The sequence below is a fragment of the Canis aureus genome, chromosome 28, assembly GCF_053574225.1.
Source record: "Canis aureus isolate CA01 chromosome 28, VMU_Caureus_v.1.0, whole genome shotgun sequence".
NCBI classification, from domain to species: domain Eukaryota; kingdom Metazoa; phylum Chordata; class Mammalia; order Carnivora; family Canidae; genus Canis; species Canis aureus.
In genome coordinates, this window is record NC_135638.1 from 14,902,982 (window position 1) to 14,926,353 (window position 23,372).

Consider the following 23,372-nt stretch of genomic DNA (forward strand, 5'->3'; position numbering starts at 1 on the left):
AGCCTATATAGATTTACTAGAACGTCCCTGCACTGGGGAAAAATACCCAGACTTTTGGGAATTGCTAAACACTGATTCTAAACTGTTGCTAATTCCTGGTGACCTCAAACACCACTGTGGCTGTGATCAGGTGACACATGGAGTCAACCCAGGTGTGACTCACAGCATACCGGGCTTGTTCATAGGCCCACCTCATTGTCATTTCACTAGTTTCTGAATGTTTAGTTGGATTAGAAATACATGACACTTGGAAGAAACCCCACATTGGCCTTTGACCAATTAAGTTAGGGCCATCATGGTAGGAAGGGCTAATGGAAACTTCGGAACTTTTCTGCTCACCATGATAGTAAACGAGAACCAATACCACATATTTACGGGATCAAAGACAAAAATGAGAGGGAGTAATACCTATCATATTCTTTTCTAGCTTGCTTGTTTGGCCTATGCAAAAGTTGGGTGAATTTTGAAGAATGATTATGGATTATTGCAAATTTTATTAGGTGGAAACTGCAGTTGTTCAAGATATAGTATCTTTACTGAAAAAAATTAGCATAGTTTTTGCACCTGATATGCAGTTATTGACCTGGTCAATGTTTTTTTTTTTTTCTCCATATTGTAAGGACCATCCCAGGTATTTGCTTTACCCCTTCACTCTTTTGGCTGATTGTGTCAACCTGTCTGCTCTCTGCTGCAATATAGTTTTCAGAAGTCATGATTGCTTTGATATTTGACAAAATGTCACTGTGGTCCACTACACTAGGGACATCATGCTGATTGGATATGATGTGCAACATGTAGTAAAGTACCTTTTAATTTTTCCTTCCATTGTCCTCCACCCATTTTGCCCATCTCCCCACCCACTCCTCTCTGGCAACTATCAGTTTGTTCTCTGTAGTTATAGGTCTGATTCTGCCTTAAAAAAAAATTGAGTATAGTTGACACACAATGTTTTGTTAATTTCAAGTATACAACACAGTAATTCAAGAAATTTATACATTATACTATGCTGGCCAAAAGTGTAGCTACCATCTGCTACAGTATGACACTGTTACAATATCATTGACTATATTCCCTATGCTGTGCCTTTTATTCCTGTGACTTTTTCATTCTGTAACTGGAAGCCTGTATCTTCCACTCTCCTTCACCCATTTTGCCTAATCTTCCACCCACTCACCCCTCTGACAACCATCAGTTTGTTCTCTGTAGCTGTAGGTCTGATTCTGCTTTTTGTTTGTTTATGCATTTGTTCTTTTTTTTAAATTTAACTTATGGGTAAAATCATATGGTATTTGTTTTTCTCAATCTGACTTATTTTACCTAGCAAAATCCCCTTTCGGTCTATCCATGTTGCCACAAATTGCACAATCTTGTCCTTTTTATGGCTGTGTAATATTCCAGTGTGTGTGTGTGTGTGTGTGTGTGTGTACACACATAACATCTTCCTTTTTTTTTTTAAAGATTTTACTTATTTATTCATTAGACACACACACACACACACACACACAGAGAGAGAGAGAGAGAGAGAGACAGGCAGAGGGAGAAGCAGGCTCCATGCAGGAAGCCGGATGTGGGACTCGATCCTGGGTCTCCAGGGTCACACCTCAGGCCAAAGGTGGCGCTAAACCGCTGAGCCACCCGGGCTGCCCCCTATAACATCTTCCTAATCCATTTGTCTATTGATGGACACTTGGGCTGCTTCCATATTTTAGCCATTGTAAATAACGCTGCAATAAACATAAGGGTGCATATATCTTTTTGGGTTAGTATTTTTGTTAGTTAAGTGTTTTTTATGCCTTAAGAAGATATATGTGAGCCAGTAAGTGGGAGATAAATTTTTCAGGAGACCATCATCTTAGTGAAGCTTCTAGAAATCCAGTGTTCAGGAACACATTGAGATATTCTCTTTGAGTTGGAGAACAAGTTGCTGCTCAATCTTGTACCACCTATAAAGAAAAAAAAGGGCATATTTGATGGGCCTCCTTCTTTTTTAAAAAAATATTTATTTTATTTTGGAGAAAAAGAGAGAGCTAGAGAGTATGAGTGAATGAAGGCACAGAAGGAAAGGGAGAGAGAGAATCTCAAGCAGACTCCCCAATGAGCATGGAGCCCGATGACCTCAAGATCATGATCAGAGCCAAAATCAAGAGTCAGATACTTAACCAACTGAGATGCTAGAGTACCTGATAGACCTCTTTCTTTTTATTTTTTTATTTTTTAAAGATTTATTTATTTATTCATGAAAGACACAGAGAGAGAGAGAGAGAGAGAGAGGCAGTGACATCGGCAGAGGGAGAAGTGGACTCCATGCAGGGAGCCCGACGTGGGACTTGATCCAGGGACTCCAGGATCACGCCCTGGGCTGAAGGCAGGTTCTAAACCGCTGAGCCACCCAGGCTGCCCCACCTCTTTCTTTTTATTTTTTATTTTTTTACTCTTTCTTTTTAAATTGAAGTTTTAGATTTAGTTTTATAGAAGACATGAACAGATACTACAGAAAATTCCCTTATACTCTCTAACTCTCTATTCTCCACATCAATATCTTGCATTACTCTGGTACATTTGTTACAATTAATGAACCAATATTAATACATTATTATTAACTAAAGTCCATAATTTATTTGGAGTTTCTCAGTTTTAACTTAAAGTCCTTTTTATGTTCCAGGGTCCCATCAAACATAACACATTAAATTTCATTGTCCCATTTCCTTAGGCTTCTCTTGATTGTGACAATTTCTCAGATTTTCCTTGTTTTTGATGATTTTGACAATTTTGAGGGAAACCGTTTAGATGTTTTGTATAATGTCCCTTAACTTGGATTTGTTTGATGTTTTTCTCATAGTTAGACTGGGGTTAGGGGTTTTGGTGTGGAAGACCACAGAGGTAAAATGCTATTCTTATCACATCAATCATATCAAGGGTATACACCATCAACATGACTTAGCACTGTTGATGTTAATCTTGATCACCTGGCTGAGGTGTTATCAGATTTCTCCACTATAAAGTTACTCCTTTCTCCCCCTTTTGTTTCCCACCTATACTCTTTGAAAGGAATTTACTATCCACAGCCCATACTTAATGGGTGGGGAGTTAGGCTTCTTCTTGAGGATGAAATATCTACATGAATTATTTGGAATTGTTCTACACTGGAGGTTTGTTTATTCTCTCCCATTTATTTTTAAATTGTTAATTACACTACAGATTTATAGTTACTTATTCTATAGTTTGGATTCTAATCCAATTCTATTTTATTTATTTTGAAGCTTAGATTGTTGTGGCTTTGGCCATCGGGAGTTGTTTCATCTGGTTCCTGAGTTCCTTTGACATGCTATGTCAGGTCATCGTGGGGTGGTTTTTTGGTTTTGTTTTTGGAGTATGTCTTTACATTCCGGCCTTGGAAGATGCTCCAGCTTCATTTTGAGATTAATTTTGCTTAGAGCTGTATGTTTGACAATGTGCCTGCCCAACACCTATTAGTATTTTAGTTAAAAACTATAATAGCTACTCTGTGCTAAGTACTTTGTTATCATGCAGGGTGTAATGTTATCTATTTTTGTCTAATAAGTGGATAGTGATCATCCTCTTGGTCATCACTTATATATTTATGGTCCTTTGCTTTTTACAAAGCTTCTCCATCTCCCGTGTACCTTGGCTATTTTCTTAAAATGATGAAAATTCCTGTGATATGTATGTTGGAATTATGATTTCTATTTCATGGATAACGAATCTTATCTTGACTTTTCACAGATTTTTTTTTAAAGGAGAAATTAAACTCTAGTGTGTTGTAATGAGTGCAGCCTCTGCTAAATGTATGCAGTCATTTGTTCAGATTCTCCCTCAAACAATTCTACAGAGTTTTCCTGATTATGGCAACATATGACCACAATGGATTTACGTTTTGTTCCTTTACACATTTATTTTCCACTCCCTTTCCCAATTTAAGCCATGAAAATAATAGAAAATTTCAGTTACATAAAACCTTGGCATATTTCAAATCACTTCAGAATGTAATAATGTAAATTGAAGAAAACTCTATGGAATATATTATAATTGCTCCACATCCCTTCTTGAGCATAAAATTTTCCAGGAAGTGAAATAAAATCCCCATATCACAATATGTAAAATATTTGATGTAAACTGAGAATGTGAATAAAATTGTGAGTTATGGCATCAAGTATGCTTTGACACAATTGTATGGACACTTTAAAGATTTTAGTGCAGTCCTCATCTTGCAAAATATAAACACATCACTTTATGGTGAACTAATGATGCTGCAATGATTTCTTTTCAAATGTCTTACTTTGTAAGGTATAAACTGAGCTTGATTTAATTTTATTATCTTTTTTTAGGGGAATATAGATCCTATAACTTTATGCATAGCTCATATATTTTTATAGGGTTATGTTTGATGGCCTTTGAAATTATTGATCATGATCCTTCTTTAATTAGAGAGAAAGCCTCCCTTTATCTACACTGCACTCTAGTGTTTGCTTGTGAACATCAAGAGAGAGCACTGAGGCATGAGTTTTGTGACTGTGACCTGCACAATTAGTAGTTTAAAAGAATCTTTAGGGGATATTCTGGGAAGAGGGCACAGCTCAACTCCTTAAGCCTCAGCTGAGCTGAGCTGTCCCATTGAGCTATGGATAACAGATGATCACAGTTAGACATTTTAATTGAACTGCTTTTGGCTTTCGTCAGGTTTTATGAGCAAAGGGTCTTACAATTCTCAGAAGTAAAAACTATGTTGTCACCATGTTGTCAGAATGCTGGAATTGAGTTTTACTCTCAAGTGGAAATATGTTTAAACTACAGTTAAGGTTGGTTTGTTTGTCACCTCAAATAGGTTCTTTTGGAGTCCATTGTGTTTTGGAGACTCTATTCATTTTCCCATGCTCATTATTGCTGGATTTAAGGTGAATGGCACCTGTATAAAAATCTACCACTTCATTACCACTACTCATTGTTACAGCAGGGATATGTGCCAGGTGGTTCTTCAAGCTATACAATTTTTGAAACGAAGCTGACACTTTATGCTTCAAACAATTTTCTACTGAAGAATCTGTGACACGTTTGTATTACATGTAGGAATTGCCAAACCTGGAGCTATCAGTCATCCCGTAGTTTGTCACATGTCAATAGATTACCCAGGTCACTGTGATGATAAACCTGGACTACAAATTCTACTTTATTTCCTACCTATCACATTTATGGTTTGTTCAGGAAACAATTAGACATTTTCCCCAGGATCTTATATACATTTTACAATATTTAAGTGACATATAGCAACAGCATTTAGTGTCAGTAGATTGCAGGAGATTAATCAGTTTGTGAAGGTAGCATCTAATCTATTTAAGGGATTTAACTCATCAAAATGTATTGATTGCCAACTATGTGTAATATACCTTCCATGAGGTAGAGGATATGAATGATCTCTGTTCACAAGGGGCCCAGAATCTTATTTAAAAAGGTATTAAATAATGATTCAGGGAGAGATTATTGGTACAATAATAATCGAAGTATGTCTATCTGAAGAGTATTTCCAAATGAGAATCAAAATGGCTTCATGGAGGAGAGAAAGTGCTATTTATAGAGTGTCAACTTTACATAGTTCTCATAAAAATGATATAATGCTGGTATGATCCCCATTTTATAAGAAAGAAAATAAGGCTCAGAGAAGCTAAGTACTTGCCTAATGTCATAGAATAATGACATATTTAAATGGGGGTCACCTCTAATTTCCAAACCTCTTCTTTTTTTTCAATGAATAATTATCAAGCTCCAAAATTAGAGATGCCAAACCAATGTATAAAACTACTATTATCATCTACTTTTTTTTTTACATATGAATAAAATGGTGGCTCAGAATGTGTGAGTGGCCTAGGTCATATTAAATAGACAACAAATGGTGGATCCAGGATTTGTACGTAGGTCCTTTTTAATCCTTTTATCATAGATACTTGTTTTCCTCTTCTTTTTTAAAAATTGTGGTATGGGGGTACCTGAGTGGTTGTTAGTCTGCCTCTGGCTCAGGTCACGATCCGCAGGGAGCCTGCTTCTCCCTCTGCCTATGTTTTTGCCTCTCTCTGTGTGTCTCTCATGAATAAACAAATAAAATCTTAAAAAAAATTTGTGCTATGAACATTTAACATGAAATCTATCCTCTTAACAATTTTTAAGGGCACAATATAGTATTTTTAAAATATGGAATGCTTCACAAATTTGTCTGATATCCTTGTGCAGGGGCCATGCTACTCTCTGTGCCATTCCAATTTTAGTATATGTGCTGCTAAAGGAGCACTACAGTATTGTTAACTACAGGCGCCGTGTTGTACAACAGATGCCTAAATCTTGTTCTGATTTTATACCCATTGAGCAGTAACTCCCCATTCCCACTTTCCCTTTTCCCTTGTAATCACCATTCTACTCTCCATTTCCATGAGTTTGACTATTTTAGATACTTCATGTAAGTGGAATCATGCAGTTTTTGTCCTTCTGCAATTGGTTTTGTTCTCTAGCATAATGTCCTCCAGGTTTATCAATACTGTTGCATATATTAGGATTTTTCTTTAAAGTTGAATAATGTTCCATTTTATGTGTATACAACATTTTCTTTATCCATTCATCTATCAATGGGACATTTAGGTTATCTGCATGTTTTGGCTCTTAAATAATGCTACGATGAACATGGGAGTGTACATATCTCTTTGAGATCCTGATTTAAATTCTCTTGGATAAATACCCATAAGTGGGATTGCTGGATCAGATGATAATTCTATTTTTAATTTTTTGGGTAACTTCATAATGTTTTCCATAGCAGCTACATCATATTACATTTCCACCAATAATATATTATGGATAATTTTAAACACCCATTGTGGAGAGAAAAGTACATGGACCCATTATTCAGGCTTAACATTCATTTGCTCTCAGCCACACTTGTGTTCATTTGCACCACCTTTACTGTCTCTGCCCCCAGAATTCTTTTGAAATAAGTTTCTAGATATCATATTCCATCCATAAATATTTGAGTATGTGTCTCTAACAAAAAAAAACTTTTGTTAAATAATGTAGTCATAGTGCCATGTTCATACATAAAAATTCTGGTAATGTCTTTATATATCATCCAATATCCAGTTAGTATTTTTTCATACATGTTTTATTTGTTTGTTTGTTTAAAGATTTTATGTTGCTGGTTTGTTTGAATTGGCATTCCAACAGGCTGCATGCACTGCATTCTGTTGGGGGATCTCTTAAAAGATTTATTTCATAGGTTAACTTAATTTTTATTTTTTAATATTTACTTGAAGTTGGTTTGTTGAAGAAACTAATCCATCTTGTGAACTTTCTTACTTTTCTAGATACTGCTCATTGTATTCTCATTTAAAACTCAACCCCCCCCCCCAAAAAAAAAAAACAAAAAACAATCCGGCTACTCCCCCAATCTGTTTCTCTGTTCTCCGTGTATTTCCTGTCCCATTGGTTAGATCAAGACTCTTGATCATATTTAGGCTATTCTTTTAGTGTGTGTGTGTGTGTGCAATATTACTTAAGTGGTTTTGTAAATTTCTATCAAGAGATGAATGATGTCTAGTTGTCTTCTGCTGTGATGTTAGTTGCCATTAAGAATCATTTCCCAGGTTCTGAGTTTACTTGGGGGAGTGCAAAATAGTAATATTTCAATTATTTTATTACATCTTTATATACTAGCTGGAATATTTCTGTAGGGAGAATTTCTTTCTCATCAACTTTTTCAATATGCTGAGGTGCATTTTTTACTGGAAAAGTAAGTTATCTGTATGATTCTTTCCCTTTGTTTTCTAGTGTTTAGAATAATACATGGGTTTTCCCAGCACCCTCCAAAGGTCATCATCAACTTTTTCAAAATGATCATTGCAAATTCCTGGATTTTTAACAGATTTGGTTCATCCAAATCCACTGATGTTATTCCTTTTATTGGTGCTGCAAATGACTCATCTTTGAACAGTGGGATCTACTTCAAGATGGTTCATGAATTCTTTTGACATTATTTCAATAATTTTTGATAACTTCCTTGCTTTTTGGAATGGCAAAATATTCAGATTCATTTTACAAATTTCCTGCTCCTGACTTTTATATCTATCTGTTCTATTTTCTCTTATCACGTGATAATTTTATGTGATTGTAGCCTAATATTCCATTGTGTGTACATGTATATGCACATATACACACATATCCTGTCTTTCCTAGATAAATGATGATACAGTGTATATGTACATATTGCTTCTACAGCTTGCTGTTTTCATTTAACAGTGTATCCTGGAGATTACATATGAAAAAGTAATATTTTTTTTTACAGTTCTATAGTGTTCCATTGTAAGTATCTCAGAGTTAATCCAGTTCATTTTGTACTGATGAAAATTTAGGCTGTTTCTGGCTTTTTACCACTTTAAATTTTATAATAAATAGCCATGTATATACATATTTTTTACATTTTATTATTTTATCTTTGAGATAGATTCTTAGAGAAGAGGTAAGCATAAATAATACGTAATTTTGCTAAATAGTGCCAAATTGGCTTCCACAGCATTTGTAACATTTTGCATTCTTTTTAGTGATGTATATGTATTTATTGCCCCTTGGCCTTTCCAACCGAGTATTGGGCAAGCTCTTGCTTTTCTGTCAAATTGATAAATAAGATAAATATATCTGTGTGACATTAATTTATATTTCTCTTAATTATGAGCCTCGCATGTTTGAGAGTACTAAACATATTAAGATCATTATATTTTCTTTTTTAGAAGCTATCTGTTCATATCTCTAGACTTGTTTTAAATAGCATTGTTGACCTTTTAATTTTGCTTATGAAATTGTACTTCTCATGCATTTTTAACCATGTCAAATTTATTATTCTCCTTACTGCTTTAAGATTTTGAATCTGAGGAGACTTTTCTTCACTTCTAGTTATAGAGAAATTTACGAATGTTTGTACTTGTGTAATTTCACTTTTTGACAGTTACATTTCTTTTTTTTGGGGGGGGGATTTTCATCAGTTTGGGGTGTAAAGAATAAATTCCATATTTATTATTTTTCTTATTACTGTGCAGTTATTTTGCACCATTTAAAATGCCCATATTTCCCACTTGATTTGTGAGTCCACTTTCTTTGAATACTCCAAGAAACTGTGTGTGTTTCTTGATTCTTTACTCTTTTTTGGTGATCTACTTGGCTAGTCAAATGCCAATACCACACTGTTTTAATTACAGAGGCCTTAGAAAATGTTTCTATCTGGTTGGGTTAGCAACTCCCTTTCCTCACTATTGCTCTTCCTTTTCAAGTGAATCTAGATCTTTAAACTTTGAATTCAAATTTTTTTCACAAGATCCTACTTCCTTTAGTAGGATGTCACAAAAACAGAATATTTAGATTCTTCTAGAAAGGAAAATAAGTAAGTTTGTGAAAGAATTTGGTGGCAAAACAAGGTCAAATATAATTTAATTTTTAGTTTCTGTTTTAATTAAAAGGATAAGAAGAACCAAGCATAATGAGTTCATTTAGCCTTTTCCCCTTCTATAGGTCCCCTTAGAGAAGTGATGTATTATCCTAAATTAGCAGTCAACATTTCCATAATATGGATCACTTAATTAGCTCTGATAGAATACAGAGAGATGCTTTGTGTTTGAAAACACTTAAAGAATTAAGATTTATTGGTAATAACACACTTCTAATACTTGGTGGTAAAGCTCTCATACTTAGACCTTTTTTTATAAGGTCCAAGGCATGGTGACATGGTTGCTATATTGGAACGTATTGGTGTGTGTGCATGTGTGCGTGTGTGTGTGTGTGTGTTGTGTATGTGGACACACTCTTCAGTAGAATACAGTGGGATTCAATGTTCATATTGTTAGTTTAAAAAAAAATCCCGTGTTATTTCTTAACATGGTAATGTGAAAGGAGAAAACAATAATTATAAGGTGTGTAGATCCCAAAGCCTGACAGTTTTAGCTGCAAAGAATTTTGCTAAGGGAACTATTTGAGCAAAATATTGAGTTTTTCAGATTGAAATTTACTGTCATAGGTGATCCTGTTTTCAAAAGCTTAATTGTACTTCAGTGAAATATCTGATTGATATAACTATTTTTGTAATAAGTGGGAGGAAGCATCCTTGCAGTTTAAAAAATTACAAATGACTACAGCACTTGATGAGAAAAAAAAATTACATCTCCTATTATTTTGGGATTTAATGGTGAAACACAGAACGGAGTAATAATGTTGGCATTTACCAAATTCTTTATGATACCAAAAACTGATTTGTTTTGTTTTTTAAAGTAGGCTCTGGGGCGCTTTGGTGATTCAGTTGGTTAAGCTTCTGACTCTTGATTTTGGCTCAGGTCATGATCTAGGCTCATCAGATCAAGCCCTGTATTGGGGTCCACACTCAGCATGGAATCTGCTTGAGATTCTCTCTCTGCCTCTCCCCCCTACTGATGGTCTCTCTCTTTCTATAATAAATAAATAAATAGATAAATTCTTTAAAACAACAGCAACAACAAAGGAGGCTCCATGCCCAATGCAGGGCTCAAACTCACAACCCTGAGATGAAGAGTTGCATGTTCTATTGACTGAGCCAGCCAGGTTCTCCTGAAAACTGATTATTAAGTGCTCTTACCTGTCCTTACCATGTGCCAAGCACTGGTAATGACACTATGGGTATATGTCAAAGTGAGCTGTGGAGAGAGGGAGAGACAGGTAACAAATGAGCACAATGTGGTGATGCAGGGGAAGTGCAGCATAAGTAGAGGTGAGCTGTGCTTGGTGATATGAAGATCTCAGAGTGAATGCCTGACTTGAAACTTCTAAAGCATTTACTTTTAAAATTCCTTGCACTTAAGAGGCATCGCTAACTTTAATCATCTGGTGCAGTTCTAGCATGACTTTTATTTTTTTTAAATTGTGAGATTATTTTCTTTTTTCTCAAAGTGACACTCATTTCTTTTTTAAAACCTGTTATTGTAACACTAGCAGGTAATGCCTTTTCTTTCCAAAGTAACTCATCTACCTCTGCCCAATCTACTCCCTTTCTTCTCTTTCCTATTTCAGTTAACAGAGTCACCATTTATGACATGGTCTAAACAAGACAATTCAGATTGAACCTACAGCGATTCCTCCTCTGCCTCCTATATTCAAAGGTCTTGAAATCTTGCTAAGTTTCTCTGAAGAATTTGTTCAATATGTCCTCTGCTTTTCAACTCCTGTTTTAGACTCTTAACTTTCATCTGTGTTATTACAATCCATTGAACTGTTCACCCTATTTTCACTGTCTTCAAAATTATCAATTTAAATTGTAGTTGGGGTCAGATCATTCCACAGCCTGAAATATTTTGTAGCGGTTCCAGTAATGTCCTTCAAAATCTGGCAGTCTCCAGCCACTTAACTATATACTTCATGACGACTTCCACTTACCTTTTGCTGCATTCCCAATCTTAGCAGTATGGTTCTGCTTTGCCTGAATGACTTTGCTATTCACTAAACATGCTGTGTATCTTCAGCTCATCATGACTTTTTTTTTTAAAAGATTTTATTTATTTATTCACGAGAGACACAGAGAGAGGGAGAGGCAAAGACTTAGGCAGAGAGAGAAGCAGGCTCCATGCAGGGAGCCCAGTGTGGGACTCGATCCTGGGACTCCAGGATCATGCCCCAGGCCGAAGGCAGGCGCTAAACCGCTGAGCCACCTAGGGATCCCCTCCCTCATCATGACTTTTAAACATTCTCTTTTATGCCTGAAATATCACTTTCTCATAATTCTGCTCCTTAAATGGCTCTTCTTTAGGTCAAACTAAAAGATTTTCCCTATTATTCTCTACTCCCCTTCCTGACTGCCCTCCACCTCCACATATAAGTTAGAATATAAATCTTTATGTGCTCATAGTACTCTGTACATACACATGTCATATTTGTTACACTGGATTATGATTTATGGTATAGATCTAGCTCTTTGTGAAGACTGAGAGAAAGACTGTGGCACACACACACACATTTAAAGATGTAGATATATTATGGTTACTTTGCACTTTGTACTTAGCCAAGTGCTCAGGACATAGTAAGGGCTTAATGGAATGTTTTAAAATGAACCTTAATCTTGTTGGCTACAGGAAAATATTAAGCAAGGGCCACATCATTCATGGTTCCAATGGGAAACAGAGGCATACATGAGTGAAAGTCTAATGAGAATTTAATGAAAAGACTATTTACAAAGTATAGATAAACCAGTTTGGGTTTAGAACTCAGGTACTAGTGAGAGGACCACCATGGTCCTGAAGGAACAAGAGGAAGAACTAGCATTGTTAACAGAGTCTAGTGAAAGCTGGAGATGTGGAGGGATCTCCAGTGGTAGTTGCAAAGGAATATGACCCCTGCTAGAACTATGACCCCCAAAGAGTGTGGCAGTAAAGGAAGATATTTCTGACCTGTCTTCTCTCAGTCTCAGACTTCCTGTTGGCCCCTCATATTGGCTGGATCCGACCAGAAGTCAGAGGGCAGGAGAGCTCAGGTGATGGAGAGGGGATGGGTCAGTCCGTAGAGATACAAAAAACAGAGCCAGGAGGTTTAGAGAGCTGAATGGGTGGTACAATTAAAAAATAACCAGACAAATAAATTGTTCAAAACTTAATATTAAATGAATGGGTACCAACCAGTCTATGAACAAGATGTTTATAATACAGACTTTCAGAAACTAAGTTGCCTGAGAACATATACCATGATTGAAGTCTCTGAATATTTTCCTTATCTGTGTCTTGATGACAACAGCGACAACAAAAATGACAATAGCAATAATAAAAATGACCACTTACTATGCACAGATATTGAGCTAAATACTTCATGTATTTTTTTGTTTGTTCCTCTTAACAGTCCCCAATAATTGACAAATGTGGAATTGTTACAGAAATCAAGTCATTTGCAAGAAGTGTAACTAGTTAGTGGTAGAGTTGACTCCAAAGCCTTTTAATTTTTAAACTATGCTGGTGTAGGGAGACACAGTATTTGGTTTCCATACAAAGCCATAGCATCCCCTAATAGAATTGTGCAAAGTAAAATTGTCCCCAGAGGCAAACTGCATGAAATTGTGGTGAATAGTGTCTGCAAAAAAGACCCAGGAAGAACGCTGCTATTTTTGACTTACATACAAAGCTAGGTTATTTTACTTTCAATGAGGAAAAAGAAAGATAAAAATGCTAATCAAATCTACTGAAGCATTGGGTTACCTGGGAGGGTTTTAATTAGAAAATCTCAGTGCATATGCCTAATGAAACGATAGTACTATAATTGAATATAGAGACCTGTTGGTAATTAAATGATAATGTAGAATAAATCCTTCTCTTAACAGGTTTAATTCTCTTTTACATTATGCATTAGTGGAGCAACATCCCAAATATATTAGTACGTAGCATATATAGGATACTTTCCCTACTTTAACCACTGAAAACTGAAGTACCATAGAACTGTGGGCTTCCTTTCCTTTTTCCTTATTCTTGAGTTGGAACTAGGTAGGTTGTGTTTTGTCTTATTGATAAGAATAATCGAAGCAAAAGCAGATGAATTTGCACTAATTACTTCAGCTCCTGCGGATACGTGTTTTGTTTTCATAGAGGAAATGAGGCTTCACAGAGTCAGGACTGGTCCATGCAGGTCCCTGCTTCGTCGGGGTCCCTTTGGCGGAGCGGAGGCATTGAGAGAATGGAGAGAAGCTAGAGATGGTAGGTCACTCAGAACTCGGGGCAGCTTTGCGACAACCAAAACACCAAACACAGGAGCCCTACGTCACTGGGCAGGGCTCTACACCATGCCTACATCTCTGCCTTGTTTCTGGTCCTGAGCAGCCTACTAATCCAAGGTCTGGGTTAATCTTTTTTTTATAATAAACTTCTGAGTCATTGGCACTTTCAGTTCTTGGGGGAGCTGGAAGAAACTTAGATTTACTGCTTAATTATTTTTCCAGGAAGTAAAAAGCATGGATCATTGCATAGGATGGCTGCCAGCCAGCCAAACAGATGTTTTGCTCAGCCTCTGAATTTTACAGGGGGACATTTTGAGACTCACGCTATTTGTTTGCAGTCCAGTCTATGCTTTTCCACTTAGCTTCTTATTATTTTGTTAATAGTGTGTTTACTTCCATGTTTTATTAGAAAACTGATAGATTGATAATCCTTAGATATATTGGTGCCTAAATTGTGAGAGATGTTGGATTTATTAATTTCAGTATCTAGTTTCTGTTCTTTTAAAAAAATAATTTAAAGGAAAAAAAGACTTTTGTTTAAAGGGTATGATTTTACTTTTTATTTTCAGTATAATGCCCTATTAATTGCTTTGGTATGAAAAGCTCTGGTGAAGTTCATTACAACTGGCACATTTTAAAGAAGAAGATGAATAACTCAAATATTCTGGACTTACGAATGTACCTTTTCTTGATCTGTGCCTCTGTCAAATAATTTTCATTTAATATTCTTTTATATTCTTCTTTCCATTCTGGGGTGGCATAGATACCATGTCTTATGTCTCCTTAGGTGACTATTACCTGAATTTCTAATTAAACATCTTTCCTGGGGCATCTGGGTGGCTCAGTCCATTAGGCATCTGCCTTTGGCTTAGGCCCTGATCCTAGCATCCTGGGATGGAGTCTGGCATTGGGCTCCCTGCTCTCTGGGGAGCCTACTTCTCCCTCTGCCTCTGCCTCTCTCTCTCTCTGTCTCTCATGAGTAGATAAATAAAATCTTAAAAAAAAAAAAAAGAAAAGAAAAGAAAAAAAGAAACATCTTTCCTTTTACAAGGATTTGTTTGGAATGCTAGAAGCTGGAACAGGGAATGGCAGCTCATTTCCTACCACTTGTCATCCTTCCTTATCCTGTCGGTGTGAGTAATCCCATCTCTTCATCTTTCTTTAGCATTTTGTTCCCTAATCATTTTGTAGTCTAGTCTAGTTGGATCCTCACGTAGCAAGAAGAAAACCATTTCAACATTTAGGTCATTTTCATTTAAACTAAAACTTAGACATATTGCTACGTTTTCAAAATGGGCTCTTGTACCCAACAGACTATTTGAACTGCATTGTAATTTCAGCCATGCAGGGGACCACATTTGGAAGCGGTGGAGGAGAGAGTTATCACTATGACAAACGACCAGAAAAATAAACTATGGTGTATGGTACATCCTGCGGGAAGATGCTGTAAAACATGGGGCATTTTACTAAGAAGATACATTGCTACATGACTGTATCTACAACATCCTGAAGTTGCTTTTAAAGGGAAAATAAATCAATTTCTTCTTAAAGTGAAAATAAACCATTTAAAAGATTTTTCCTCTTTTAGGATAACAGACTTCTGGATATTTGGGGAGAAATCTAGAAACTCTGTTCCAGTATATGAATAATTGAGTAACTAATTAGTTCATTCATTTCCTATCAGGATATTTTGGTTTCATGAAGACCATGAAGATGGAAAAGCCAAATCTCCTTATGCCTCTGCACCAAAGTTACTTTTATTTTTTTAATATAGTTTTTTATTGGAGTTCGATTTGCCAACATACAGCATAACACCCAATGCCCATCCCGTCAAATGCTGTTAGCTTACTTTTAAAATAATTTTTTTTTTTTTTTTTTAGGGAAGAAGAGACCTTTCAGGACACCTCTGTACTGAATTTTCTTTTGTGCTCTTTCATCCGGAATACTGATGTTACTGAAGTATTGACTTGAATTGGAGGTCATCTTAGAAGGCACATTGGGACTTTGCAATTTCTTCTATTTCAACCATTCAAAAGTGAAATATGGCTGTATGGTGCAGTTCTAGGGTATCATGTTTGGAGGTTTGAGGGATAATCTTGTATCAAAAGGGCGTTGGTGGAACTGTTGGGGCTCCAATGGCCTTTTATAGGTGGTGCTTGCTGCCATGCCAGGCTCAGGAACTCAGGAGCCATTTCGGGAGCTGTGTCACCAGAATGGAAAGGGGATATGCTGCTAGACATCATTATCTGGCCTGATTTATTTATTTATTTATTTATTTATTTATTTATTTATTTATTTAATTTTTTAATTTATTTTATCTGGCCTGATTTAAAACTGGTCTCTATGTTGACGTATCTGAGTGCTTTCTCATCCCATGGTGTCCATTTCTCACTTTTGCTTCTGTTTAAAGGTGTGTTAAGTAATAAGGTTGTATTGTTGAGACATTTGGGGACATTTTAAGAAAAAAAATTGATTTGTCCTTGATCTCTTCTAAGTATTCAAAATTTCTGAGAGAAGTAGGTTAAATTGTTCTAAGGAGGTAAACCGTGCTCCTTCATTTGTTGTGTTAGGAACAGGTAATGTCTGCAGATCGTGCTGAATTAACAAGACACTGCCCTTCTACGAAGGAATACAGTAGCTGGTTAGTCATGCACAACTGCCTCCTTAATTTACCTTTTTAAAGCAGGAAAAGCAGAAAAGATCTAATGTATTTAAAACCACAAGAGGGTTGGAGGGAGTGAGAATGTAATTTCCCCAGTTGCTGTTTGGCCATTCCTAATCATGAAAATTGCCAGAAAATCCTTAATGGGCACTAGCGGTTTGGAACTTTGAGTTTCACATGCCTCGCAAGACTGAGCTTGCCTCAGCTGAGTCTTGGACTGGGCATGCCTAAGCAGGCTTCCCAGTGATTTTAATGACAACACACGCTCTGTGATGTTTTGAAAAGAAAATGGCCCTTGAGATTGGAAGAATCAGCTGTAGTGGGGAATGACAGAGCACTAAAACCACGTCTGGTTGTCTAAGACACACTTTAGAATCAATTCCCTGTACCATGATTTACCACAGGTAGGAAAGACTCCATCCGAACAATGGTGGTGACACCTGGCAGTTATCTGGCTTCTACAATCTGATGAGGTCATGGTCCAAGTCAGGACTTTATAGTGGAGTGACTGCACTAGCCAATCAAAATGGATATTTAATATGAGCTGGGCAAGTCTTGTGCATGCTGTATATTCCAAGATATGTCTTCTGAATAATCAGATGACTTAAGTTTCTATAAGAACTTTTTGACAATGGTGACTTTAAGCCTGCTTTAAAAAAGATTTTGTTCTCCAAAATGATTATTTGACATCAGAAATTTGTCTGAATTTTTTTTTTTTTTTAGCATTCTAGCCCTTTGAATGCTATTATGCTTCTCCTTATTTGTTCTTCCCTTAGATCTTAGTTTTAACTACACTTTCCACTCTAAAGAAGCAAACTGGCAAGTTTCCTCTGCTTGCACTTATTATGAATAATCCTTAACATTGAATAGGGTTTTTTTGGTAATATGTCTTTTACATAATAATTATGTGCAGGTTAGTGTTATCTTTTGAAACAGCAACTTTAAATGTGAAATGAATATAAAAGAAGAGAGCTTAAGAACAACACATTAGAGGAGGTTTTTTATAGCAATAATAAAATATTGTAAATCAAAATAACAGTTTATTAATATTAATGGGAAATCAGCTGTCAGAGTCAGATCTTTGTTGCAGTGACCCTGAAACCAGATAAGCAGATCAACAATAGCCTGGAGCTCTGGTTCTGAGCCTGTGTACGCTCAAACAGATTCATTCCTTGGTCTGCCCTTTTTCTTCTCTGTTTCACAGAGGAGCTGACTCCTGTAATCTGTACTTTTCAGATCAGAGAACAGGAGGGAAAAAAAAAAAAGTCAAGGTATGTTTTCTCATCTGTCTCTGCCTTCAGTGGCTTCTTTGGCAGTAGCTGAGTCTCCTGCCTGGTTCCGGTTCCCATCAAGTATTCTGGCCCTTAGGCTCCAGTAACAGGCCCTCTTCCCTTTGTCCCTCTAGCCCAGTGGTGCTTAGTGTTTGCAGCTTCCTGCTATTGCCAGTTCCTGGATTTGCTTCCCCAACTCCTACTTGACTTCTCAGTAATTCTAACGCTTTGCAATCAATTCCCTGCATTAAATATCCTTGTGTTTTGAATACCTTGTATTGTCTTCTGTTTTCCTGGTTTGACCTTGACTGCTAGACTAGGCAGGGAATAAGATAAAGGGAAGTTTGGTTGTAGGATTCAAATATTTCATGTTAGCTTTTTCTAGTGAAAACACGGGGCTTAAGAAATACTGTAGCATGTTCAGATTCATTCTGCTTAACTCAGGGTAACTAGAAAACACTGAAATCTTTAAAAATCTTTCTGAAATGTCTCTTTCTTTTCTCCTGCATTAATATATAAGACTGAATTTTGTTTACTCTTTTTTGATGCTTTAGATTCTTATAATGTTTCTCAGGCTATCTAGGACCTAGATATTAACATAGAATCCATAGGTAGTTGGACTAAATAGAATTCATCTTCAGTTTGCAACTTTGAAGCAGTTTTGAAAAACCACCTTTTTATCAACCTTGTGTATATGTGTGTGTTTGTGTATGTGTCTGTTACTTCAAGAAAATATGTCTTATAAAATATATCTAGTCTTTTGATATTTACAAATGTTAAATCAAGTACGCTGAGCATTTTATCTTAAGTAGAGCAGCAATACCAGGTCAGCAAGGTTTTTTATGAGCAAAATTTATTTTTGGATGGCCAAAAACTAGGTCACTGAAAAAGATAGGCTTCAGAAAATTCATTCAGTAGTTCACTGCTTTTTAAATATTTAATGATTACCTGCTATGAGCTAGGCGTTGGAGACACAGTGGTAAACATGACAGATAGTATTCATCTCAGTAAACTTAAGATCTTGTGGAGAAGGCAGACATCCATAGGCAAGCACAATAATGTTCAGAAAGTTATGGGCATGCAGAGCAAGGGAACTTGACCTGGTCCAGATGTTTAAGAAGGTAAAGAAGGGATCAGAAAAAGAAAGATAATGAAGGGGCGCCTGGGTGGCTCAGTCGGTTAAGTATCCAACTCTTGATTTCAGCTCAGGTCATGATCTTGGGATCATGAGATCAAGCCCTGTGTTGGGCTCCAAGCTAAGTGTGGAGCCTATTTGAGATTTTCTCCCTCTCTCCTTCTCCCTCTGCCTCCCTCCCCAAATCCATCTTTCCCCCCACCCCTGCCTCAAAAAAAAAAAAAAAAAAAAAGATAATGAAGACCAAAATTGACTTAAGTTATCAGGTAAGATCCAACTACCCACTTATTCATCCAGTCACTTCAACAAGCATCTGTAAGGTCTCAGGAAGGTAATAATAATGAACAAGGCTCAGCTGCCAGTAGGACTCAAAATGTCAATAAAACCATAAAAGGATGATCTGATAGGTGCACCAAAAGTGGGGTAATGAGTTGGGGTTTATGCCACACCAATAAACTCCTGACAAAAAGGGACTTCTCTGTGGTCCCAAAACAGTCTATACTACTATTGTAACAGTACTATTTGGCCTAAGAAATTTCATTGAAAATGAGCTATATAATATACATACAATGGAATATTATTCGGCCTTAAAAGAAAAAAGGAACTATACGACAACCAAATGCCAAATGTGACAACATGGATGAACCTGGAGGACATTATGCTAAGTGGAATAAGTCAGTCACAGAAGGACAAACATGGAACGATTCCACTTATATGAAGTCTCTAAAATGATGAAACCATAGAAACAGAAAGTAGAATGGTGATTGCCAGGGCCTGGGGAAGAGGGAAATGGGAAGTTACAGTTCAAAAGACATAAAATTTCAGTTAGGAAAGAAGTTCTAAAGATCTGCTGTACAACACTGTCCTGTTGCAGACACTACTCTATCACGTACTTGGCATTTGTTACGAGTGTAGATCTTGTTATACACCACAATTAAAAAAAAGGACAATTTCATTGAGACCATTTTTATTTTACTGATGAAAAAAAAAATGAGGATCAAAGGTGTCAAAAGACTTATCCAAAGTCACTGAACTTGTAAGTGGCAGAGAATCAACAGTACAACAGTGTAGTTAGGAGTCAGTGTGGTCTCCAGCATGTTCCCTAAGCTTCTGGGGTTGTTATGAAGATTAAAACAGAAAATACTTAAATTACTTAACACAGTGTGTGGCATGGACAGCTTCATTAATATTAACTCATACTAGCTAGCTGTCCAGTCTCTAAAGGCTCTATAGATACATTTCATTTGAACCCAAAGACAGTGCTAGGAAAGGGAAGGTGGGTGTCATCATTTTCATTTCAGAGAAAAAGAAACAGATATTAGTGATTTTCCCTAAAATACACATCAGGGATTGAGCCATGATGGAACCAGGGATTTAATGTCCTTCACCTTAAATGTTTCCTCTCTTAAGCAATGAAGCTGCTTCTTATTGCACTATAAGCAGTTATAAAAATCTATACTTTACTAGACTGAATTAGACTTGTTCTCTACAGGATTGTCTCTCTTACCAGGGAGTTTTCTCTCTGAAGCCAGAGATGAGGTTTTATTTATCAGGGGTGTTCTTATAATGCCTATACAGAGCCATAGATATAATAGGTATTCCACAAATACTTGCTGAATCAAATGAAGAAGCAGACAGAGGCAGGCATATATTTGGGTGATACAAAGGAAGTTGCTCCCCTAAGTTTCTGATCAAGTACCCTTCAATTGGCTATGGCCAACTAATGTGTACTAAGAAGCCCTAACTCCTGTCTTTGAGTAATACCCCAAATCCTGGGCAAATTGGGTTCCCTCTAGAAGGTGCTAGGCCCCCTGTGAGCTTGTGGGAGTAGTTCCTTTAAGATTCTTTGGGTTTTGTTTGGTTTTGTTTCTTTTGACTTTACTCTTCTGTGGCTCTGTGTGCTCCTCACATTGAGTCTGGAAGTCTGGGAGGGGGAGTCTGTGGCCTGGATATCAAATTTTCCTTTGTGTTCATTTAGAAGCAGTCATTCTATGATGCCACACTATTTCTACTTTCCCATTCCTGGACCTGTGCACTCATCCTCATTTGTAGGGCGGCCCCTGCTTCTTTGTGGAGTGGGAGGCAGATGTTGCCAAGACCCAAGCTCCAGACTTCTTTCTTTCCCTTGCTCTTAAGTGCTGCCGGTGCTTGGACACATGGAATGCTCTCTGGCTCTGCCCACCCATGAATGAGATCACTAATCAGGACTAACCAGGAGATGATTGTCCTGGAAACAGAAGGTGTTCCTGTAGTCACTAGTGCAAAAATCATGGACCTCAAGCACTGTTATGATTACACAGCCCCTTTTCATTGTGATATAAATAACATTCAATTATGGAAGCCACATGTTACGCTTTGATGGAGCCACTTGTGAAAAGTCAGCAAAGGTAACATCTGTACAAATATTCAATGGGGAAAAAAACAAACAAACAAAAAAAAAACAAAAAAAAAAACAAATATTCAATGGGGCCCTTAACCCGAAGCTTAGATTAATGGCTGTAGGAGATCATATATATGGTAAGTTTATATTTCAGTCATACACCACTAAATTATAATGGGTAGCTAGCAAAAGATATTCTGGATTTCCTTTGAAGTTTGAGAGATGGGGAGAGAGTGAGAGAATGTGTGTGGGTGTATACGTATATGTGTATATTTGTACGTATGTGTGCAACTAGATGTTTTCATAGCAGTGAATTTGGTATTGGCATGTCTGCAAATCTGCCACATTTTAACTCCCTGAGCCAGCAAAGCAATTTCTGGTAATATTACTTTCCCAGTAATACAAAACTTTCAAATGAGTCATATCTAGATTGTAATAAAATATAGAAACCATGAAATATTTCAGCCTTAAAAACAAAATCCAAAGAAAATGAGTCTAATTATTAGCAATGTATTGCAATAAATGAAGAGACTATTTCATGTGTATGGAAATAGAGATGTTTACTGTGTGTTAGGGAAATAAGAGAAATCTGTTTCCTTTCAGATGTTTCATTCCATTTGATAAATGATATCAGAATGGCCTGGTAGCAATAGCATTTGCATATTGACAACCCTTGCTAATGCTGCCTTAATTTAGCTGTCACGCATAATCACATATTCGAATGACTTCTTTGACTAGACCTATTTCTGAGAACATAATTATAGTATATTTTATTTGTGGTAATTACTGCATTCTTTGAGAGCATCTTACATAGTCTATCCTTTGACTTGTTTAGTTTTAAGACATCCTTTTTCATGATTCCTCTTGGAAAATGACTGAACTAGGGCTTTTGTCCAAATGCAAAAAGGGCTTCCAGTTGATAAAAATTACTGAATCCGACCATGCAAGCGGCAGTCTGTAAGATGGCAAGCTTACTGCCCTTGCTCATTTTGCCTTCTGTTCCTCTTTATTGTGGTTCAGATGACACTGATGACTTGTGAACCATTCATTATAAGGACATTCATGGATTCTATGGAAAAATGAATTTTAAAAAATTCTAGAAGAGGAAACAGTGTAGTGACTCCCTTCTGAAATCTCTCCGGAGTCTTTCTGTTTCAGTCTTACCTCTTGATGGAGCGTGACCCTGGAGAGCTCATAATCACAGGTTATAGTGCCAATCAAGGAAGAATGAAGAATGATATGAGTAAGCCAAAAGTTCTTTTTTCCCCTCAGTTTGGCAGATGGAAACCCCTAATAAAGAAGAATAAAGGATTAATAAAAGACAAGACTATGGTAACAGTACCCAAATGTTTTAAGAGTATTTTGCATAGGATTCTTTTTAAAAACACCCTTGCTTTTTCAACCCCCCACTGTCTTCCATGTTTGGTATCTTTCTGGCTCCTGAGTAGAATTCTAGCTTAGTTCAAATGGACTGCCTGTCTGTGAATCGTAGACACCCCAGCCCTTCCCATACCACCTCCTACCTCCCAGTGCCTCATTGTTTTTATTCATTCCAGCTTGATTTATTTTTGCCACCTGGTTCCTGTCTCTGGGATCACTTGTCACAGCTCATGCCTAAGCACATTTTGCTAGTGTGGTGTTGTGGAAAGACCATGAGCTTTGGGATTTGAAATCCCAGCAACTAGTTCCTGGCTGCGTAAGCTCTTTCTGTGTCAGTTTCACTAAATATAAAAAGAGAATATTAATACTTTCCTATTAGGATAAAAGTGAAGAATTCACAAGTTAACCATATACAGTGTTTATTACAGTGGCTGGTACCTAGCACATGCTCAACGCCTATATACTTCTTTCTCCTGACATCCACTCGCAGAGACATGTCTGCTTCCCCTTGCACTGGACAAGTCCACTGCCTTTCCAGGCACTGGACACCTGTTTCTGGCCAATTTGACTCTTTCCCTTTCCTGGCCTTCTCCCTAATGACTGTGGGTTTGTGGGTCATGACATTGTGACAAGGATGACCAGTGCTGCAACCTCCTATCCACACCCTTCATGTTGTCTTGTCCTCCATACTTCTTCCCAACACCTGTCTTCCTGTCACGGGTAAACTACCTGTTAACAGTTATCAGTTACACATCTGTTATCATTGTTAGCAGAAACACTAAAGGAGGAGA

The 23,372-nt window shown here is 36.9% G+C and overlaps 1 long non-coding RNA gene and 1 other non-coding gene across 2 annotated transcripts; both read right to left on the bottom strand.

The window, feature by feature from the left end:
* Positions 1-1,528: 1,528 nt before the first annotated feature.
* Positions 1,529-22,494, bottom strand: LOC144300190 (uncharacterized). The gene is made up of 3 exons (XR_013366778.1): positions 22,366-22,494; positions 12,447-12,593; positions 1,529-1,943 (listed from the first exon to the last, which is right to left on the bottom strand). It is a non-coding gene; the product is annotated as an uncharacterized LOC144300190 (long non-coding RNA).
* On the bottom strand, positions 6,196-6,298 carry LOC144300702 (U6 spliceosomal RNA). The gene has a single exon (XR_013367507.1). It is a non-coding gene; the product is annotated as a U6 spliceosomal RNA (small nuclear RNA).
* Positions 22,495-23,372: the final 878 nt, after the last annotated feature.